The sequence below is a fragment of the Agrilus planipennis genome, unplaced genomic scaffold (genome assembly GCF_000699045.2).
Source record: "Agrilus planipennis isolate EAB-ADULT unplaced genomic scaffold, Apla_2.0 scaffold49, whole genome shotgun sequence".
Lineage (NCBI taxonomy): Eukaryota > Metazoa > Arthropoda > Insecta > Coleoptera > Buprestidae > Agrilus > Agrilus planipennis.
The window spans coordinates 177,055-202,177 of record NW_020438913.1 but is presented as its reverse complement, the minus strand read 5'-3'; the positions used below and the strand labels follow the sequence as shown (position 1 = coordinate 202,177).

At 32.8% G+C, this 25,123-nt stretch overlaps 1 protein-coding gene and 1 long non-coding RNA gene across 3 annotated transcripts in view; one reads left to right on the top strand and one right to left on the bottom strand.

The window, feature by feature from the left end:
• The window catches only part of LOC108733407, a 109,875-nt gene extending 101,724 nt beyond the window's left edge, over positions 1-8,151 (bottom strand). Inside the window, exon 1 of the long non-coding RNA XR_001937220.1 lies at positions 7,868-8,151. This is a non-coding gene — a long non-coding RNA (uncharacterized LOC108733407). The remainder of the gene's footprint in view (positions 1-7,867) is intronic.
• Positions 1-25,123, top strand: part of LOC108733397 (microtubule-associated protein futsch) — a 171,475-nt gene that overhangs the window by 100,375 nt on the left and 45,977 nt on the right. The gene's annotated exons all lie outside the window — the stretch shown is intronic.

Here is a 25,123-nt window from a genome sequence, read left to right as displayed (position 1 = left end):
TACTTGATAATATAATGATAATATTTATAATTGTCTGAAATAAATGCAATTTTAAAGTTTTAATTATTATTTAAACATATTAAAAAGTTTTACGCTCATTATTAATAGAGATTGAAACTAAATATTTTTTTGTTTCGAAGTTGAAATCAAGGCATATTCACTGCCAAAAGTCAGTTAAAAATTTTCCGTATTATTCGTTATTTCTTATTTTATTCAAAGTTTTTGGTCAAATTCCAAACATTCTCTCAAACCGTATACTTTTCTTTTAGTATAGATAGTATTTATTTACCTCATGATATGCTACAAAACCTAATTAATCACGAATTTCTAATTTTATGTACTCTTGTCTCCGATTGTACCTCCCAAACTAGTCCGGTCGACTTATGAATGGTAAAATTGGGAACTAAATAATTTATAGAATAAACTAATCCGCAACTTAATAATGTTAGTGAATTATAACCTATAACCTTAATAAGATAGTTTACTTATTATTTTTTTTATTATTTAATGAATACTTTAATTTGATTAGTACAGTTATTCACCATGGGTGGACTAAATAAAAACATTATATGCCGTTATTAATTAATCTTAATTAATACAAACGTAGATTTGTTTATTACCATTTCACGCCTTAACTACTCAACCGATTATCACCAAAATTTGTAAACACATTGTCAGGGGTACGTAGAAGGACATAGGGTACTTTTTATCCAGAATAAAAATACTGGGTATTTAGGACATAAACGCCAACGAAGTCGCTTGTAAAACCTATCATAAAATTTTGAACAGACATTGTCAGAGGTATAGAAAAGGAAATAGCGTATCCAGAAAAAAAATAGTTCCCGAGGGATAGAAAAGTTAGTATTAAAATGCCCATCTTTGACCCGCATTTAGGACATCAACGCGAGCGAAGCCGCGGATAAAACCTAGTATTACATACTTTTAATTCAAAACTGGAGCTCTTGGTGTAAGATTTATTGTCATTTCAGCATAAATGAATTTCGGCAGTGTTTTTATAAAATTTTTAAGATCGATGAAAACAGATAACCGAAAACACATTATTTATTTTATCAAAATTTCATAGTGATCCTACCGTTTATTCTTTTAATGATTATTTTATCGATCGAGAGGAAGGATAAGCCCGGATTATATCCATTCGATCGAGCGATAACTAAAAACAAATTAAATTTTACGTTTACCTAAAAACGGCACATCGCATCACTTACAATGTGGAAGCAATCATGCTCTGCAAATAAGCATTAACTGTGTTTATTTGCGTATAGCCACTCCGTGTAACCAGCTGTGGGAATAATTGAACCATCGCGTCCACTAAAATCTCGAATTTCTATTTAAACACAATTCCCTCTTTCGCAATCGTTCGTGCCACTTCAGAATTGTTACATTGTATACTGAACAATTCAATTAAGTTGTTACACCGAAAACGAACTTTAGGATTAAAATTCCATCCATCTCACTGGAATTGAAGAATATGTCTCATAAACGTAATATTATCAAAATTAAAATAATTCGAAGTGGTCTGTATTCTGTCGAAACTGCTAGTCTTAACAGCGCGTTTTAGAAAATACGACAAATGGCGCGGTAAACGCCATCTGTAGCACGATGCTACATTTTAGGATTACGTATGCTCCAACAAGGTCCACTTGTGTGGATATCTACTTGCTGTAAACGAATCCCGGCGTAGCTAACCTAATAGTGATAGGCACGTTACCATAATCGAATAAAATAATTCGATGTGGTCTGTATTATTATTATCAAAATTAATGGAATTTAGGCTAGTTCGACCTTCGGGAGAGATAACCGAATACGTTCAAATTGTTCTGATTGTAACAATTTTATGTTTGCAATTGTTTTGAAGTGTCAAAGTTGAAGTTTGAAGTGCGAAGTATACTTATATATAAACTGTTTAAGAGTAAGTTTCACTGAAATTTCTCTATTGTGCTCCATGGAAACATAATTCTGTCGTTGTGCTCATGATTCCTTCGTTTAAAAGGCTACAGATTGAGAGTTACTATTATAAGGAAAGCTTGTTCTGGTTACTATCAAAAAATTAAAATAGGATTTCAAAGTCCTTTCGAAATGAGTTACGACAAAGAAAATTTGGAAACTTTTGACCCATACTAAAATTATGGGAAACATTTCCATTTCTTTCTAAAACCAACCCAAACAAATAAAAATTAATGAAAATGACAAAGAATTGGGACGATTATCCATAAGCTGTATGGCTATCAAAATCAAATTAAAAGAATTTTTCTATTGCCGCTCTCCAGAGTCATAATTTTCGAAAGAATATGTACTTAGACTTGTTAGTTTCAGAGACACTGTCTGTCTTAAATTAAGACATTCCTGACTGAATATAAACGGTATCTTTACATACCCAAATACCTAGCCCATTTTAGCCGCAAACAACTTCTGTAAACTGAGGAATGCTACGTTCAAACATTAGAAACGATAAAATAATGAAATTGCCATTCCATTCTCCGCCGTGGACATCTAAAGTACATCAAAGTAATTTTTGACATTAATGAGACTATTAAATGTGTATTATTCCTTAAAGGTTTCGGTTCTTACATTACAATATTCAAGATGGTTTGTTAATTTTACTTCTTATAGAAGAAGGTAACAATAGCATATAAAAACGAATTTTGATGAAGTAGAAGGAAACTGAGGTAATTTTAATACTGATTGAGATTGTACAGTACTTATTGACAATGAATGCAAATACAAGGTTTTTTGCTTCTATGCTCGCGAACGGTTAATTTAGAAATTCAAAAAAGTTTGTTAAAGGTGTATGTTTGGAGTGCGGCGCTGTACGGGTGCGAAACATGGACAGTGGGCGCGGCGGAAAAGAAAAGGTTAGAAGCGTTCGAAATGTGGTGTTATAGGCGGATGATGAGGATAACGTGGGTAGAAAAGGTTAGAAATGAAGAGATATTGGATAGAATAGGAGAACAGAGGACTCTATGGAAGTCAATAAAAAATAGGCGAGATAGGTTGGTAGGACACCTTGGTAGAGGCAGAAACAGGAGTTAAGAGGGGTAGAGATAGACCTAGATTAGTTTACTGTTCGCAAATAGTTAAGGATGTGGGCTGTTCCAGTTTTAGGGAAATGCGAAGTTTAGCTCAGGATAAGAAAGAGTGGAGGTACGTGTCCAATCAGTCTTAGCCTGACGACCTTATGATGATGATGATGATTAAACATACGGCAATACTACAAGGTGTTACCTACTTAGTATGTTATTTTAAGAATATTTTGTCCTTTGATGTTTTCTGGAAAGCTGCTTTAATTCAAAGATACAAAACGATAAATATTTTTCGGCAAAACCGTACTATACACAGAGAAAACTAAATTTTTATGAAAACGCAAAAATTGCAATTTTCGATTGTAAATGACTGAATCTGCCGTGGAAATAGTAGAATTTATTAGGTAACTTGAAATAATTACAATTTTGACTTGTTTTTTAAAAAATTATTTCAAGTTTCTTAAGTATTACAATTGAATATGTAATATCAACCAAAATACCTAGAAAATTTATTTCTGCTGGAATTCTATTTTTACAAATTCGGGTCCAAATTGTAATTTTTATTATTTTCGCTTACGAAGCAATGGGCTAGTGGGATAAGTTGTAAATATCGCTTTAATGTTTAGGTAAATTTTCCTTTTTAATTTTCTCCGTGTAGATACTGAGTTTCTCATAAGCGCAATAAGGAGATTTTTACAAAAAACATAATATAAGACGGAAGAAAATCTATATGAGATACTTGAAGATAGTTTTTAATATCAGTTTTTGTTGACCGCTTGAGTTAGAGTTGTACCAGTGAGATAATCAAAGCTTTTTAGAACAAGGTAGGTTTGAACGCTTATTAGTGGTAACCATTTGCAACAATTGTTGTAGACTACCATAATAATTATCGGCCTCTATCTTCGAAATAAAACAGCTTTCTAAAAATTATCAGAGAACAAAATATTTTTATAAACATCATAAAATTGTTAAGCGCTGTATATTGGTCAGAGTGATACAAGTATTATAAGCATACAAATGTGTAAACGAGCAGGAACCAAAGATACAAGAATATAGGGACCGAATATAAAGTAGCGGGGAGTTGGTTATTAAAGAAAAACGTTGAAGTAGCAGGTGCCTAAATTCTATTGGCTACCAGTACTACGCATGCGATAGAGGTAGATAGAGGTGCAGTCAATAAAATATAGACACCAGCGAATGGGCAGCCGCCATCATCCCCCAAAAAGATTTACTGCCCTCGTCTATAATTATACATTATTATGTTCTCTTCCTCTACTCTTACGTCTAAAAGCTCTTCGAGTAATTTAAATGGTAACCAAAAATTTTTAATCAAAATTTGGTGTTGATTTTCCTTCTTTGTTTTTAGCAACGTACAGATTCGTCATCCATATATATATTATATTAGGCACTGTTAAATTACTCTATTTCATCAAAGGGATAAAGATGAAGTAACGAATGCATGCCAACTAACTAGAAGTGTAACTAAAATTCCATAGTGTAATATGTCTGTATGAGTATCTAATATCTAAATGCATACATGTTCGTGCGTACAAATACGTAGTACTTAAATGTGGATGTATTGGAAGTACATCACATATGTATGTACATACATGTGTATTCACATGCATCTTTGCAAACTCAAAGAAACTAAAAATAAAATGTCATAGGGTGCATAACCAGACATGGCGAGTGGTACTACTCTTTTTACTATTTGTAAACTATCTTTGTTTCCTGGAAGAGATCCAAGGGAATGTATTTATTTTAGGAATAAGTCACTGGGAAGGCTCGTCTAACGTTGTAAATTACAATGATAATGAATAACATAATCTTACACTAATCCGTCAAAAATAAATTGAGCATTTAAAGACGATATTAATTACATTCGACACTCACACACATTAATACATTTAGGATTAGTTTTAACAATTTGCACCAAAAATTAAATTAATTTTCTCTTATATTAAATTATACTATCCCTGCACGAAAACAGGCTTTCTCAATCTTTTCCGAAAATAGGATCTAATTAAATCGAATGTTCGGCCGAAAACACCCTTGCTTACTAAATTTCATCAAGATATTTAAGGTCGTTTTCGAGAAATCAATTACGTACTGTATACACAAGTATTATATTATAGGGTACACATTATGAAAGCACTTTTATCAGTTTTATTACTAATGAGGAAAATATGAATATACATTAAAAAGTACAACCTGCTACTGGGTGAGTACTTTCATAAAATTTTTAATTAAAGAATACGTATAACAGATATAAAGAAAATTCTAGTAAATTGCTCTTTCTTCTGTATAGTTCTAGAACGAATATAAAGATAGGAGACGAAAAATGTGAAGAAGTGGCTGATTTTAGGTATCTAGGAAGAAAAGATTAAGATAAGTCAGGACGGAAGGAATAGTAGGGATAAAAGAAAGTCACTTTTAGGATTGTGAAAGGTTAATTTAGAAATTCGAAAAAGATTGTTAAAGGTATGTTTGAAGCACGGCGCTGTACGGATGCGAAACATGGACGGTGGGCGCGACGGAAAAGAAAAGGTTAAAAGCGTTCGAAATGTGGTGTTACAGGCGAATGAGGATGCCATGGATAATAGGAAAACATAGGACTCTATTAAAGTCAATATCCAACCAGTCTTAGAACTGAAGACCTTATGGTGATGATATAGTTCTGTCCATATTTTTTACATTTCTGAGAATAAGTACAATTTTAAAAAAGAAGTTACGAAATCTTCAAGATTATCTATCTCGCGAATATCTTACGCTCTACAGGGTGGGTTGGAACAAATTTATTTAAACGTAAGGGGTTTGTTTTTTTTTGTTTTTTTTGAAAAAATTTCAAACTCGTCTGTCTTTGTTTTTGGCTGCGGGTGGCTCAAAAATTAGCGATTACCACCGTCTTCATTTTTTCAAATAGAAATAATTTGAAGTATGTTTCATGTATTTAGACCACAAAAATACATAATACCCAGATTAACTGCGGTTTTTCCCAAATGCTTACAACCCAAATATATCAGCAGATTCGGTTTATCCTAAACAGGATTGATCACCCCTATTCGCGAATTGTACGGAATTTCTTACAATATCTCTCTAAATAGATGGATGGGAAGGATAGGCGTTATTGAATAGTCAGCAAGGTCTGCAAACCTGAGCCCATTGGATTTTTATCTATGGGGTCATTTAAAATCTAAAATCAACTTCAATAAACTGGAAAATATTCGAAAATAGATGCTTCCATTTGAGAAAATAATGTCGGTGGTAGCCGCTTATTTTTGGCCCACTCTGTATCCATACATGAATTTACCATGAAAAAACCCGCAGCCAAAAATAATGATCGACCTGCCCGAGCGTTCTTCCAAAAAACAACAACAACAAACCCCTGAATTTTAAATGAATTTCTTCCAACCCACTCGTCCTCACTGTACATATAAGCAAGATTCCTTTTATAGCTTCATACAGCAAACTTAAATTGAAGAAGGGATTTTTAACAAGGTTTCGACTAACTCGGACTTCTATCTAAAAAACAGCAAAGCAGAGACACAGTACGTGTAGTTTTATTGCATGCAGCTCAACGAGCTTTGCCTTGGACCACTTCCAATTTCGAAGCAATACATCCAACAGCATCATCACGTCACCACGGATACGGTAAACATCAGATTCTACTGCGACAAAAGAAGTAAAGAAAAAGTTCTCGTCTAATTTTATTGTTGTCGTAATGTTTGTAAATAATGGCCTTGAAAATGATTAACGGAAGGCATTTTTTTAAAATCTGTTATCACGATAAGAAAATGCGGAAATGATACAAGTCTCTGCGGTTTATAAGTCCGGTTGGACTTCGCGTAATAAATAAAACTAGATGTAAAATTAACTAATTTAAATACGATAATCCATCAGTTCGTAACATTTACAGATGTGCAAAATTGTTTTTTAAAAGTATTTAAATATAAAATGAAAATACTTTTTTGATTTGTTATTTCAAATAAATTTACTTTTAAATGCTAAATGCAAAATACGTATTTTCAAAATACTTTTTTGTAGATCCTACTTAATTTTCTGCATTTACTTAAGTATATAACAACAAATAATTCTTCCGTATACTTCCTTATTTACCTTTCTCATCCGTTTTAATTGGAAAAAAGACACTGATGCCAAAATAGTTTGTTTACCTTGAAAGATCAGAGCCAAAATAGGGTTGCAAATAATTTTCTTGATGTAAAACCAAATCAATCATTTTATATCAAAATATTTACAACCGCATTTTGTTTCCGATCTTTCACACATTGTAATAAGAGAAAGAAATGGAATCCACAGTTTCTTTAGCTTTAGGTTCATCTAACAAGTGAAGTTTTTCGAATCGTTTTCTAAGAATTTTGGATTATACGCATTTATTAGCACACCACAATATCTTGTAGTTTTCAGTATTACACAGCTGATGCATATCAATTCGATATTGTTTTGCGGGCTGTTTTGTCGTAATTTATAGAATTTCGTAGTTCCCTGCTAAAGGTACGATAAGTAGTGATTTGACAAGTGCTCATATCAATTTGGAACTTCAAAATTCCATGGACCATGACATTGAAAATACAAAATGCTTTTCTCAAAAGAGTATTTAAATGAAAAATAAAAATAGGTATTTTTTATTGTGTATTTGCATTTTAAATGCAAGTTTTTCAAATAAATCACATCTCTGGTAACGTTATTGTAATACGTTTAAAATAACCCCTTCGTATGCATGTGTTGGAATATCTATTAGAAGAGACATTTCTACATGTTCAATTCGTTATAAAAGTTATACCTAAAAAATGGTTTCAATGACTCACCATCAATCGTCACAAATCGTTGCTTTGTACAATCCTATTTCACACACACTTAACATTTCACACAATTCACTTTAGTCCCCGAAATATCTCATTAATTAACTTATTTCGCATACATTTAACTAACCGTTTTAATCGTTCTAACAAGAGTATTTTAACGTTTAATAAAATTTAACCAACACGTTAAGAAGTCGAAACTATAACTAATACTGAGAATAGGAGTAAACATGTTGACTTGAACGAACGAGCTTTTCTCGATAAGACATTTTTTGCTGGTGCCTTAGCCCAACAAAAAACCCACCTGTATCTGTTTTTATACACGAATGAATGCGATAAAGACTGAAGGTGACTAGAGGACGTTTAGAATGCTTTAAAATGGTCTGTTTTATACATAATATGATGCATGGTTAAAATAAACGATATAATTTCCATTAAAATAATTTTCCAATATTAAAAGCGTTATCATGTTACCAACAATGATAAAGTAATAAAATTTTTACATACAGTTACGTATCCATATGCATAACGTACAGAAACTTTGAAGACTAAAATTTGTACATATGAAAGATACAGTTTTCATCACAAAAAATTAATAACGATAAAATTTGTTATCAAATTATTACAAACATTAATAGAAAACAACAGCTTTTTAGGTAGAGCAAAAATACTCTTCTGAAGCAATGTCCGAACAGAGTTGTAATTTTGATCATGATAATAAATTTAATAACAATTAATTATTATTCAAGTTTTGTTATTTTCTTTAGTTAGGTGGTTATTATTGGAATTACAATAATTTTTGATTTATTAAATTTCTAATTACCAATCTAAGATATTATGCCTAAAATAAAATCAGAAAAAAAATAGAAGAATAGTTTTTAATGTATACATATATTTCGGACCATGTTGTATATAAACAGCCCCTTCTAACGATATGAAATGTGCCTACAGGTGAAAAACGAATTGAAGGTGAAGCGGGGGTGTGCACGTTTGTTAGGGGTGCCCACTGAAGAGTTTATATTTCATTAAAATTTTTGCAGCGATTAATAACCAAAATTAATAATTTCTACAGATCACTACACATAGCTAATCATCAATTAATAGCAAGAAAGAATTGCTAGTACAAATACCGTTAATTCATATTTCAATTTTGTAACTCCCGATTCTATTTTGAAAAAAACTGACCAGAAATTAATCTCATGAGCTTATAGATTAAAAGAAAAATATGATACAGCTTTATCTGAAGGTATAACATCCAATATAATCATTATAAAAATGTTATCAAACAGGACATAAAAGAAGAGAAAATACGTAACATTTTAAAATTAGTCAAATATTTGTTATTTGGTTACCACATATACTGGAATGTAGTTTGTCGAATATATCTTTTGTATATATATTATACTTCAAAAGCGACCCATTGAAATCCTATTCAAAGATATCCTTTCTAATAATTTCTCCAATAATATTAGATGACGCATCTCGATGGACAAATTCAATTAGTAATTTTTTTTCTTACGGAAATTCTAGACTTAATGGAGATCGTGTTTGAATTAATTTAGTCGACAAAGGAAAGGTTTGCACCCTTTAGGGAGAATATTTTGAATGTGTTTATGGTTTATAATAGAATAATAGTTGTATTATTTGATTCCATTGTCTTATTAATAAAGTTTATAAATAGAGATGCTGGGAGAGTTTTGGGGGTTGGAGGGCCCCAAATCTTATGTAGTTCAACTTTAACATTACAAAGTCTACAATATTTCGTACTTCGACGGTCAATATATATACATGCCACGTTACAGACATAAATACATTCTTGGCATGCAACATTCGACAAGGAAGAAGGGTGGTAAAGCCCTTTTAATTAAAAATAATGGATTCTATTCGTTCCTTAATAATAAAAAGCCACGAGGGATGAGATTGATGGGGTGCCAATTGCTCTGCACCTCGAAAGACATTAATCAATTTCTTATCGGGCCCGGTGCCTACCGACTTTTTTAAACCAAGGATAGTGGATTCACCACCGCTCCGACTCGAACATGGAGATAAATTGCGAAAATGTTAAAATGATACCTAAATAAAAAACGTCCTGATTTCATTCTGATATTTTTACCCTTTCATCGCAAAATCGTTGACCCAGTTAAATAATGTCGAAACGTGAATAACTTTTTTTTCCCTTCTCTTCATTCGATTTAGCTGGTGGCCTTGTTAATTTTTATAAAAGCCGCAATAAAAGCTATAATGAATCAACGTTGAAGCCACGGGAAATGGTGTAACTTTTCAGGCTTTTGAAAATAATGAGAAGAGAGGTTCGGGGGTAAGTTAATTAACAGTTTTATTACTGATTGCTGCCTTGAATAATGAGACGTTTATTTTTTTCAACTTCTAATAGACTTCAGTAAACGAAATTCTACGTATAAAGTAGAGACGGGCCGTATATCCGGCTTTGATCCGTTACCCGACGGATCCGGCACTTTTTTTTAATCCGGCTGGGCACCGGATAATAGCGCTGAATATCCGGCAGTGTCGAGTAATTCTACAAAAAGGTAAAAGCAGGTACCAGTAATAATAATGTCACATGTATGTAAGCAACCTAGCATACATAGTGGCGAAGAAGATCGTATTTCAAGAAGGAATACACTGGATCATTCTAGAACATCACCAGCCTCTATAAATAGTTGTCGCGAGATCGATTTAGTAGTACGAGTTCGAGTTGTTGATACAATGCGAAGAAGTGACCAAAGTGTTCATATAGTAGTGAATTGATAACTAATTAATAGTATAATTGTTAATTAGACAACTCCAATTACTACCTGAAGTCATTAGTGTAACTGAAGACGAAGAAATATCGATACTATTTTACTATATATTAGTAATTAATACTTTTAATAGTATAGCGTAGATGTGTACTCTAGAAAGTTTAAATAATAACTTTCTTGTCGAAAATCTTTTATCACCCTGCACACTTTCAAAAAAACTACAACGTGTAATTATGCAACACGCTACTGAAGTGAAACTTCTTCAAACACACAAACACACCGAGATAGGGGTTAAGGAATTGGTTTAATGGCATTATTTGTACACTATGAATTTAAATTTTACATCCGACATGACAATTTGACATCCGTTGCATGATTTCGTTACATAGCAACTCGCATGAAACGAACTTTTCAAAAAATATTTTTAACATTTCCTTCAAGTTTTACTGTATAATTAATAAGCGCTCTGCAGATTTGTTTAGAACATTAAACTAGGGTGGTGATATATAAGCCAACTAATCAAGTGACTTATATAGGTAATAAAGAAATCTTTATATAACCTTTAACTTAATCAAAGGCATAATCATTAAAATTTATGTGTAGATCAGACCTTTACCTTCCCGATAATAATACGATCACATATTCACTCATTTTTTAAAGAAAAACTTCGATTACATATTTAAATAAACTTAATCTAGGCAAGAGGGCATACTATGCATAATAATCGATAAAATCTCACTATTGATGTCTGTATTAAGAATAAAGTGGCTTAACTCCTGGCAGCGTCATGTTTGAAGAAGGAAATTTAAATTTCAAATAAGGCTTTCAAGACGCGGGTTGAAAAATTTACATTGTTTTCGTACTAGACCTTCTTGTATCAAAAAATTATGCAGCAAGCAACAAAATAAAGGCAGATTATAGAAATTTGCATCATCCTACAAGAAGTGCTCATTTTATCAGTAGCAGTCTGCAAAATTTATATAGAGCTATTCAATCGCATCTTTATGTAGACGCCAACCCTGAGCACGAGCCCGGTTTTAACCCTGTTCTTTCTCTATCCCAAATTATTCATGACAATAATCAAGACCTCCTCAAAAGGATTTAAACTGTTCTTGAGTTAAAAAGGTAGTCTTCGTTTTACGCAATAGCCACTGTAACTGTAACAATACCCAAACCTACATTACAAAAAAAAACGGAAAGACAGATACACGAGTGATCCTGTAAGGGTTCCGTTTTTCATTGGAACGTGCGGAACCCTAACCCAATACCAAACTTAACATTATAGTTGTAGTTCTCCCAGATTTACCAAGTTATGTTCAGACCGTAGGCTTCTTATTAATTTTCCCATAATCTATAGGTAAAAAAACATTCTCTGTATTTTTTTTTTCAAATTTTAGGTTCAGTAGTTTCGGAGATAAGTAAGGGTGGGAGGAATGGTCAATTTTCATCTATTTCCTTAAACAACTTGAAAACCATATATTATAAAATCATAAAAAAAATATATTTGATACCCATACAACAAACTCTTTCATTTAATATGTCACACGGTACAGTTTGTAAAACAATTTTTTTTTATTTTCTTTGACCCCCCAAAAATGATCCCCATGTTCAAAATTAGTCTATTTACTTTATTCGCCCGTGTTTGGGTTACAGAAACTGATATCTTTGCTAAATTTAAGTTCAATAGGTCCAGTAGATTCAGAGCAAATTAAGGGTTCCCTTATTCATTTGGACCTACGAAACCCTAAAAATTATAAATGCTTATATTGAAAAGTTTTTCCCATTATAGCAAGTAGCAAATCTAAGCATACTAATCTTTTGCCCTTGCACATCTATCCCTACAGTTGTACTGTCTTTAATGATGTTGATGGCCTCTTCGATGTATAGATTAAAAAGTAGCGATGACAGCGTGCATCCCTGCCTGACTCCCTTCCTAATATTTACTTCTCTACGTTGCATCCCCAGCTCTATAACTGCCTTGCTCTTTATAGAAACAGAAAAATCGTATACGAGATAATACGGGAACAAAGTACGGAACCCTTTCCCGGGGTGGCAATTTATACCAGGTTGGGAAAGCTATACTTTTTTCCTTTGGTGCGTAGTACTTACAGTTTTCTTAATACCTAGCAATTAATAGCACACTTAAATAAACTTAATTAGTAAACGCATGATAAAAAAACGTGTAAAATATAAACAGGTCTTTTGTAGTGCAACTAGGAATTATCCTGATTAATAGGTAACGACGTCGGGGCAACGCGAAAATTACCCTGCAACAACATGCTTTTCATGTCAAGTTTAATGCGCGATTGTACGCTTGGGGTTAAATTAAAGGCTATTAGATGGTTTCGTTCTCTGGGGCTTTTGAAACATAATATAAGTTGAAACATGAACCGTGCAAACAAGCAAACGTAATACGGAATTTATCCGGGAAATTGAAATGGGAACCTATTGAAACCTTTTCACTGAATTTACCTATGCTTTAAATTTGACAAAGGGAAGTATCTTTGATAGAAGTTTTGACAGCGTTCACACATGAAGACAAATTTTAAATATTCATGGTGCATTATTCTCAATAAAGAGATTTCAGGACAAATTGTAATGGTTTTAATATTTCTCAGTTAATCTCGCTCTTAGTCTTACTCAAGCGCCCCACAAGAGTCCTAACATTATGTTTTGCTTACTCATATCCTGATGTCCAAGTGTAATTATGGTATTGGTGTAATGCCAAATTGAATACTGCAAGACCTATATTCAAAAATTTTAAGACTTGAAATAATGCTGATGTTACACCATCAGGACTTTCGAGAACAACTTCTTCCTTAATCTTTAATCCTTCTACAATAAATCGAATGAACCTAAAGATGATTTAATGTAAAACAATCAACACGTAGCAGTCTAGCTAGTCCAGCCTTTTTAATTAGCAATAGCCATAATTAAAAAAAATTAATAACAATAACCATCATCTACATAAATATAATAGATACATACTGATTACTGCCAACTGTAGTATTTCATAGTGGTTAAGAAGACCTTACAAATTACAAAAGTATGTATAGAAAAAAATAAAATAATTCGAAGTGGTCTGTATTCTGTCGAAACTGCCAGACGCGGATCGCGATTTCGATCTTTTTGGATCTCATCAGCGCGTCGCAGGCAGCTCCGACAGAACACAGACCAACTTTTACCTGCTGTCTTAACAGTACGTTTTAGAAAATACTACAAATGGCGCAGTAAACGCCATCTGTAGCACGATGCTACATTTTAGGATTACGTATGCTCCAACAAGGTCCACTTGTGTGGATATCTACCTACTTGCTGAAACGAATCCCCGGCGTAGCAAACCTCAACGTGATAGGCACGTTACCATAATCGAATAAAATAATTCGAAGTGGTCTGTATTCTGTCGAAACTGCCAGACGCGGATGTATAGAAATCTCAAAGATATAGTAGAGTGACTTTTAAAGTTCGTTGATATCTTTACAATCTTTTAATTATAACAACCGCACAGCAGAACTATTGAACATTAGATAAGTGGCTAGAGTTCGTCAGGGTTGGATTAAAAAAGTATAAATGAAATTATGTATTTCAGATAGATAGTGATTTAACAAATAAAATAAAAAAAAGTGCAGAAATATTGAAATAATGAATTCAGCATTACAGTTAACAGTTTTTCATGGTAGTCAAAATAGTTCGCCTTCTGTGCGGTTTGCTATAAAAAGTTGTAAATAAATCAAAGGACTTTAAAAGTTAGTCTACTATGTCATTAAGGTTTCTATTTCTACGTATTTACGTTTAACTCGGTTGCTTATGGAAGCAGTACATAGATACTTAGCTGAAGATTATTCTGTCTTTCATGTAACGGGACGATTTAAGATTTTCTTAGGTTGGCTATCCTTTGACAAAAACTTTTTATAAAAGGGTATACTTTATATGAAAAGGGAATCCTTTATTTTGGATTTCAACCAGAATTATATTAACTATATACGTAGGTACTTAAAATTCTTCAGAAGTATATTGTAAAAAGCGACCTTTTGGAGAAGCCTTAAAACAATTTAAATTTAAAAAAAAGAAAGAAAATTAGGAACAAGTCTCTTGAAAATCTTTACAATTTTTTCTGACTAAAGCAAGGTTTCCCTCACAACAAACTCTTTCATTTAATATGTCACACGGTACAGTTTGTAAAACTTTTTTTTTTAATTTCCTATTGGCCTCCCCCAAAAATGATCCCCATGTTCAAAATTAGTCTATTTACTTTATTCGCCCGTGTTTGGGTTACAGAAACTGATATCTTTGCTAAATTTAAGTTCAATAGGTCCAGTAGATTCAGAGCAAATTAAGGGTTCCCTTATTCATAGTTTATAAATAGAGATGCTGGGAGAGTTTTGGGGGTTGGAGGGCCCCAAATCTTATGTAGTTCAACTTTAACATTACAAAGTCTACAATATTTCGTACTTCGACGGTCAATATACATACATGCCACGTTACAGACATAAATACATTCTTGGCATGCAACATTCGACAAGGAAGAAGGGTGGTAAAGCCCTTTTAATTAAAAATAATGGATTCTATTCGTTCCTTAATAATAAAAAAGAGATGAACCANAGCAGACTGTAATTGCTCATTTAAAAATCAAAGTAATAGAAACTTATTTAGTTAAAAGCCGCACAAAATGCGCTCTCCTTAACAATTCCCTTAAAGGTTGTTGTTCTTCAAAAGTTCTTTGATAAGAAATGTCGCTTTGATCTCAGATTCATTTATCTAAAGAAGTTCCCATCTGTAATCTCTGTTTAACGTCACAATTGTTATTTTTCATATTTCACGTTGATTTATCTCCTTGAAGTCGTTTCAAGGAAATTAGAAAATGAAATACAAATAGGGGTTCAGATTTAGACTTTATTATCTATTAATTATGACGATGTATTCGTTTACGTGGAATTAAAAATATGGCTAATAGCTGTTTTAAAGACAGAGATGCAATATATTTAATGAAAAATACTTACAAAAACAATTCTCAAAACAAAAAGAAAATTATTTTCTCAAATTAAATCGAAATGGACTATATTTGGACAATATTCTTTTTTTAATAAAGGGGGATAATATATCGTCACTTACTCCACAAAATACACGTTAATTATGGTAATTATAGTATGTAGTAATTATTAATGTTCCTTAAGAAACTACTAAGAATGCCGGCATAATAAACAGAAAATTAATATCCAATTCCCATTTCTTCCCTTTTTATAAGTTATCGTGTAGAAATTAGAGGTAAATGCAGGACCAAAAATAATTCAATATCACGACAAACACATACGTTTCGTATTTAGTATGTGATGCTTCTTCAGACTAGATTATTAGTTGATTATTCTTTTCATTGATGAGGAAATTGTACATATTTTTACAGGTGTTTTAATCATGAAAATAATATAAATACATTCTAATAAGGGATATTAAAATATAAACGTTATTGTTAATAAAAAAATACTGATCAAACGAGGGTGAACTTTTTTTAAAAGAAAGTGTTTTAAAAGAAGAAGGGCAGTGTGTCGCCATCTCTATAGCAAACAAAAGTTTATATTTATGTTTTACGCGATTTTACTGCTCCTAAGGACATCTACACTTGCTAAACTGAAACAGCTTTCACTATTTTACGTATAAAAATTAAAAGTTTAAAAATCACGTTTGTGATCTAAAAATTTATCATTAGGAATAAACATGACCATTAACGGTGTGTTTCTTATTAGTGTAGATGGCGTGTTCTTCATCTTCTCTTATCATCTACTTTATATTCAAAACAGTAATAATTGGTTAATTGCTTATCAGAATTGCATCCGATATGAAGTGTGAGCTTTTCAATTCCTATTTCTTAATTAATGCCATACTATTTAATTCTTCTAGTAGTCTCGATTTTGCAGTTTAATACTTATGACTTAAACTATTTGAAACTACTTTAATATATTCTTTTCTAGGAACAAAACATTTTTAGTACTTTTTTCAAATTTTCTGTTTGCTTTGCTAGATTTCAACACTAAATGTAAAAATAAAAAAAATTTTACCACTGTTTGATAGAAGAGATTAACAATAAGAATGTCCTCAAAGTAAGTATTTTTTGTTATTATGTCTGGATAGCACATGGTTCAAATATAGGGACAAACTGATTTCATTTCTATATTTTTTACTTCATTCCTTGTACTATTTTGTTCGGTAAAAGTCAATTTATACGTTGGAGAAATGGTCAATTTATACATTGGAGAAATGGTAAATTCATGAGTCTCAAAACTATCGGCACTATTTCTAAGTTATTCTAACTATTACTAAGTTATGGCAAGCTCGAATGCATGACAGAAAATTTCAGCATTTCAGACAATTATTATATCAGTAAATAGAAAAATTTGTCCTTACAAGAATTATTAAAAAGAAACGGAAGTATTAGATTAAATGAGTAAGACCAAGATTTAAATCGCAAGGCCAAGAACAAGAAGGAGACTGTATCAGTAAGACCAAAAGCAAGACTAGAAGTACTTGAGCAAGATTAATACCAAGACTGGGATAGTTTTCGTGTTGCTTTGCTCATCGTTATTCCAAAGTACAGTCATCAGAAATTTTGGAAAAAGCTCGATGGTCCTTGAAAAATAAAAAATTGAACATTTCATACATTATTTGTCTAATTTATTTGTCAATAACCCGATACTTAATACTTCAATTGAAATTAAAGACTCGAATAATAAAAAATTGGTAATAAATTATGTGAGACCAAGACCGGTACTATGTTAGCAATACCAAGACTAAAAATATTTGAGCAAGACCAAGATCAAGGCCCAATAAGCAGGATCAAGTACATGACTAACAGTGTCTCAGTTTTGATCTTGGTCTTGATTATTGGACCTTGATCTTGATCTTGCTCAAATACTCCTAGTCTTGCTCTTGGTGCTGCTGATATAGTCAGGGTTTTAGTGATAGTTATGGGCAAAGCAAGACCAACACTGTCCCTGCTTTGGTCTTAATCTTGCTTTGCCCATCATTATCTTCTAGTATACTTTAGGGAAAGTAGCCAAACAACTAGCGTTTAAAAACGATAAATATACTTCATTTACTTTCTCTAGTGATGTGCCCATTCCAATGTCTTGGATGCGTGCTGGCAAAATGGTAGGTAGGAAGAAAAAGGCTCGGTAAATGCCCAGATGATTGACCCCCACCCCCGAAGGGTGGGATCGAAAGACGAGATCTCCCCTACCACAGTACGATAAAAAGTTCGTGGCGGTCTCACCCCAATAAAAAGTTATGGGGGTTGAAAGTTGATTATTTTGTCAATTTTCATACAATATAATTCAAATAAAATTCAATAAAGAAAATATTTTCAAGCGGGTGGAAGTGGGGGATCGAAAGAGGGTGGTCACTTGAACAAAACCCGATAATCTAACCTAACCTACCNTGAAAATATCAACGAGATGTTTATTTATATTTGAAGACATATTAAAGGCTTTAACGCTTGTTTTCGACTCGCACTACTATTCATGATTGAACAAAACTTTTGGCAGGTACTGTATGAAAAAGTATGTTTAATGAACAAGAGTCGAGAGTATAATGAGCCTTTTTCTCCCTATCTACGATTTTGCCAGCGCGCGTCCCAGATATTGGAAGGGACACATCGCTAGAGAGAGTAAATGAAGTATAAATGCAACAGTTTTATTGCGGACTATACCAATTTTGAACGTTCCAACTGTATCTGACTTGCTAAAACTTTAACGTCAAAGTTTCGAATCCGACTACGAAAGCACTTGTAGAGAAACGGCTCCTTGTCGACATTCGAAGAGCATGGTTTGTAGTCTTAATGAGATAACTATGTACACTTGCAGATAATATTAGCTCATTGAGAATTATAGCCAGTAGTCAGCACTTTCAATAACACATTTGTACTTGCAAACAATAGGGACCTCTAACTATATTAGAGTTGAGAGCAAGTTTCAGATTATTAGTTAAGCAAATAGAACACTAATGACTAATCATTGTACAGAGAGAATTAAAAGTACTATTACTTTACTATATAAAATAAATAATTAATATTAACATTCGTCAATCTCAATTTTAATATTGTAATCTAAAAAATGAACACATGGAATTTATTCGACACTACAAGCTTACTTAAAAAAATATTTTGTTATTTATGGTAGAAATTGACAATCATTTGTTAATTGGTAAATGGTATTGTGTCAGCCAACTTGTCCTTGCTTCTGTACGATTTTGTCGTGTTAGCGAAAGGGCTGTGTGCAATTCCATGTTGAAATAACGCCCTTTTAATTCAATAATGTTTGCGTCTGCAGCAAGAAAATTCAATTAAAACGTCCGCATTGCAATGTTGCCCTTGCTTTTGTTTATTTAATACGTACCTACTGTCAATGGAGTAGGCGAAAATCATTGCGTTATACTGGGTCACACAATGATCATTTAATTGTAACCTAAATAGTTCGCTAGGAGCGCTTGGTTTAACAAATCGGAAAATAATAATTCTTATTTTTTTTTAAACAATAGAAAGCGGGTTAAAATTTCTATTATTACTTATTAATGTGCTTTATTGAAACCTAAAATTATTTTTTACATTTCTATGACTTACTATTAACTTCCTCATTTTATCCTATCTATACTTCCCTCCCCCACTACATTCATTTGCCACACCTCTTTCACTGTCCTAAAGACAAAAACAACCCCCTATTCTTTAAAATTTCTTTCGGTCTTTTCAGCTGACTCCCAACCTCATCCACCATAGGATTCTTCTCAAATTCTATTATCCTCACATCTTCCTAACACTACCTGTCATATATTCTACATCATCTGTCCTTTCCTCCTTTTTCAAATATCTACATCCCCTGTAGTTATTCTCTGTCCTTAATTTTGCTAGAACGTTTATTGTCTTCCCTCCTTCTAATACCTTGGCACCCAATCCCCTTGCACCTAGTCCCTCCACAAAATTTCCTTCAGTGCCACCACATATTTTGACTCCTATCTCTTTTTCTTAGATTCACTCCCCTTACTATTTCCCTGTATCTCTTCTTTATGAATTCTCCTATACTGACCCCTTCCTTCAACCACTTCCTCATGTACTGTTAATTGATTTTTATTATCTCCTAAGTACTCTTCCTCTTTCTATCAAATCTATATTTCGTCTCTGTTTCCGATACCTTCTTCCACCTTATTTCCTTCCTAATACCCCCTTCTTCCTACCCTTCTACTTTAGTATACTTTTTATAGGTTCTTCTCACATCTTCCCACATTAAGACTCCCTTCCTATTGAATAATCTGTGTATCTCTTTCTAACTGCATACAATAAAGAATATGTAGGCGCAAAAAAATTTAAGAATATCAAAAGCTCTTTAACTTGTTAAACTCGAAAAAACATTTTTTCGTTTGGAGAGCGAAGTTCTTGATGCCACTTGTTTCATAAATTACTTAGAAACAAAATCTTTTTATGGAAGGATAACGTAGGAGAGCTCCTTCCTTTTGTTATACATTATTCTTTTAACCTTTGATCTTTATCTGAACAACCGAATTTCAAAAAGAATATAAAAATAGACTTAGGCACATTACAAATTATTTCAAAACCTTTCATGATAATTTCCTTTATGTCTTTACTAATACTAAAAACAGATAAGCAAAATAATGTTTTAACAAAGCTTTTCAAAACCGGACTATTTTAATGACGTAAGATTTGTTTAATAATTCTTACACAACCTACCATATTTCTCAAATATGAACTTAAATGATCCTACATAAAAATCTACGTATATCAGGCCTCATCAAAGCAGGAGCGGCTAAAGCCTTAAACCCGAGCTTTCATCTGCTTCATAAAATACAAAAAGCGGTCAATAACAAATTAAATTACGAAAACCAATTACCAAGATTTAAAAAGATGGAAGCTTTACCTATAAAAGTAAATTAAAAATTAGTAAAAAATAAATGAAAAATATTGGTGTGCAAAGGAAGCAAAAGTAGGAAATGAGCGAATATAAAGATACGGGACGAAAAATTAGAAGAAGTGACGGATTTTAGATATCTAGGAAGCCAGATAACTCAGGATGGAAGGAGCAGTAGAGATATGAAACAGAGGAAAGCGCAGGATCGAGTCGCCTTCAATAAAAAAAGTTACTTCTTTGGTCGCGAACGGTTAATATCGAAATTCGAAAAAGATCGTTAAAGATGTATGTTTGGAGCGCGGCGTTGTACGAGTGCGAAACATGGACAGTGGGCGCGGCAGGAAAGAAAGGATAGAAGCGTTCAAAATGTGGTGTTACAGATGATGAGGATACTGTGGATAGAGAAGGTTAGAATTGAAAAGGTATTAGAAAGAATAGGAGAACAGATGACTCTATGGAAGTAAATCAAAAATAGGCGAGATAGGTTAGTAGGACACCTTCCCAGACATGATTGTCTAGTCAGAGACATATTAGTGGCAGAAACGGGAGTTAGGAGGGGTAGAGGTAGACCTAGATAAGATTACTGTTCACAAATGGTTAAGGATTTGGGATATTTTGGGGAAATGCGAAGATTAGGTGAGGATAGGAAAGAGTGAAGGTGCGTGTCCAAGTCTTAGGACTGACCATCTTATAATAATGATGAATTATTGTAGTTTGGTCAGAGTTGGACTAACCTCTTGTCCATTATTATAAAAATAGAATTCGTTGTTTAATAAAAACGATTTACGCTCTGGCATTTAAATATTCAATCGAAATTCATATATATATTTTTTTGGAGATAAATAAATAACGAGCATCTACGTCACTTCTATAGAAATTTCTATTCAAGGATAAGGTGTAGTGGGAAAATCCATATTATCCGAGACCGGCGAGAATATAAAGTATGAAAATATTCTTTCGAAAAGAAAAACACGACCGTCAGCTTTTAATCAATAAGTCCACCACCTGCTAGGACACCAGAATGTCCTCGTCGATTGTTTATTTATTTAGGTTACTGTAATGGTCTTTATTTCAACTCGTCTTTGTAATATTATTATGATGTTCTTGTCGGTTAACGGTACGACGAAGTAGATTGGAGAACAACTTGACTAATGAGTCAATTTAGAATGTTGACAAATTACCTTAATAAGAAATCAGATTCAAGCAGTCTCAGGTTGAGGTCCGACCGTTTATTATATACCTAAGACGTTTCTGACAGAAACATCATAACATCCCTTATTATTATTAAAGGAGACCCGCTTAGAAACAGGCGCCTACTTGAAACAAGAAAAATATAAATTGTTTCACTTGTATAATATCCACATTAACTTATCCAACACAAACAGTTTATACGAAACGATGTGTATGGGTAATGGAGCTCTTTGAGAGTCCTGAGGGAATAATGAAAATAAGCTCTATATCAGAGGGAAGGTGAATGGGACAATTTATGGTAATTTTTAAGTCATTCTTACAATATATATATATATATATTTCTGTGATAGCTGTTTCCGATCTTCAGATATTCATTCTTCGGTTTTCTGGAATTTGGAGAAAAGCAATAGGTACCTTATAGAGCAAGTAAAGGGAAAAATCCAGAAAATGAAATTTTGTAGTTACATCACGAAGAACAATAATTATTAATTTTAATATTGCAGTTATATGTTATAGAGACTGATTTTGGGGGGTAATTTTCGAGTCTAGGTTTCTACGACTAACTACAGCCCATTTCAATTTGTTTGAATTGTGACCTTGAAGAAATTTGCGGGAAGATAAAAAGAATACACACTAGGCGTGAGCAAGACAGAAATAGTTGGAACAAGCTTGAACGAGCAGAGCTCTCGATGGGCGGTCTTAGGAGATCGGCTAGAACTGTACAGTACTAGACGCAAATGTTTAGCAATTTCTTAAAACAAAAATGTATATAAATTAACAACAGAAAACAAAGCAAAAGTTTTATAGGTGTGTAGAGCGTTAAGTTAATTCACTTGTTATTATTTTTGGCTAAATATGCTTTTAAATAAAGCATATTCTTAAATTTTAACGAGGCAGTTTAAATAATTTTGTAAATGGTACTGTACACTTTTGTCTAGTTCTCGCTCGATGATCGGTGGAGAAGTGAGCTCCGCAGACAAATATGATTGAATTTGGAATTATGCTACGGCGCATCCTAATAAAGGGAAGGGGCATATCATCTCCAACTTCTTGAAACAAACAGTAATTATTTACAGACCTAATTACAAACCTTACATTGTACGGAGCCCCTCTAGCACTTGGCCGGTTTTTTAACTCAATTTTATGTTCCAGCGTTGTTAAGCTGATTCTCAGTGTTTTTGTCATTATGTCTTGGATATTATTTGGGGAATTTACACTTTCCCTTTTATTCTCGAAATAATTAATCATATTTAAAACCGTTGTTTCTATTTGAGGATCTTATTATTCATGTTGTCGTCTAGTCAATTGTCAGTCAAGGCATCTGGTAATAAAAAGCTTTTAAACCGCTAAAAATTATGTCATTCTCCTTTTTTAGTGTTGAATTTGTATTATACATTTATCAGACTTATATTACTCCTTGTGGGGTGGTTAAGATTAGTTGCAATAAAAGAAATGCGAACTTGAAAGTTTGTCGTTGATGAATATGTAGTACGACCCGCAGATAGGGATTGGGTTTGGCTATAAATTTTGTTTTTGCTTCAATAATGAAAATTGTTATGAAAATACATAGGTATAGTTGGGACGTTTAAAATTGGTATAGCCCGCAATAAAACTGTCGCTTTTAATTTCTTCTTTCAACTTACTAATTAAACTAGAGAGGTTGCTAACAGAACTCCTACTTTTACTCTAGACAGAGGTTGTAGAAAACTCGTCAACATAGAAAGAACTAACATTAGTAAATAAAAAGGAATAACATCACATTAATTACTGTGTAACAGAAAGAGATGCAGAATTTCCTAGCTTAACAAGGACATGTAAAAAGCGCAGCAAATGACTATATTCCGAAATGGAATCATAAAAGAAGATACGTCAATTCTCACAGATGGTTTATTACGGGCTATGCCAATTTTGATTGTCCAAACTATACCTATGATACTATACGGTCTTTTTCAAATCGTTATTTTTATTGTAATTTCTACAAAAGGGTATCTAAACAAGAAAATCAATCCACTGAGCAGAACAAATATAATCTTATTCTTCCACAAATCTATCCGAAAGTAAAAGTCAATAAATCATGTAATTTTCTACTAACGTGTATTTGTAAAATGTTCAATACAATTCTATCCCTATGTTTGTATCAAAACAAGTGAAAGTAAATTAGTACATTGTATTGATTCATTTGTTAAGGTAACAAAACAAACAACGGCTTTTATCATCTGTGCCGTGTCCGTGTGTAAAGGGTGAAAATAGGTATTTCTTGCCGCCCATCAGCAGTCGTTAAATATAAAACTAATCAATACCACCCTCAAGCAGCACGATAATATGTGTCAATATGAAACATGCAAACATTTTGTTTCCTTTTTATCAGTTAATGAGGGGTAAAAAGAAAAGGGACACTATACAAAAATTCAAATTAAATTTTCCGCCCATGAGGGATTTCGAAAGATTAATATTATTATTGCAGAACATTATTATATATACCATAGTGTTGTTTTGTTGCTGATGTACTATTGGCGAAATACGCGAATCTTTCTGGTTCAGAAAAACTTTTTTCTATTAAACATTGATGCAAGCGAAATAATGGAAAAGGAGAGAGCACTGGGGAATGACACGAAAATTGGATTTGGCTTGTACATCTGCGTCTTCGTTTTTCCATTCAGAAAACTGAGCACATATGAAAGATAAAGCAACCCAATATGGAATTAATATTCCACGCCGTACGTTTGTACATACTTATAATAATGCATATATATATATATATTATCTACAGTTGAGATGACGAAACTTGGCAAAGTCCGCAATGAATTATCTGTGAGAATGGACATATCTTCTTCCTTGTTTCCATTTGGGACTGTAGTCATTTACTATATTTTGAACAAGCCCTTTTTAAATCAGAAAATGCTTCATTAAGTTGTGCAGCGGTTAGAGGTTGCTATGAAATGGTATGAAAAAGGTCAGGGTCGGCTTTATAGCTGTTTGGTTGGCATTATATCTTTAAACAAGTGTCTTTGCTTTCCTAAACTCCTCAGAATTTTAAAGTTCAATGCCGGAGACATACTCAAATTCTGCTTGTCTGCACATTAACATATATAATGTTATTCCTTTTTCTTTATTAGAGTCCGCTGCAATTGAGACCTGACTTCTCTTTTCTATGTTTACGATATTCCCTATAATGTCTATCATGAGTAAAAGTAGATGTTCTGTTAGCAACCGCTATTATACTTCGTTTACTTTCTGTAGCGATGTGACCTCCAATTTGACCTGCGCAAAGTAGAAAAGAACAGCACTAGGCCAGAAAAGGAAGGAAACAACTCTCGGCCAAACTCTTAACCGGTGAGGAGCGTATAATCCGTACAGTACTGCACGGAAAAATTGACCATTTAGATAAAATACTTTATTTTTATGCT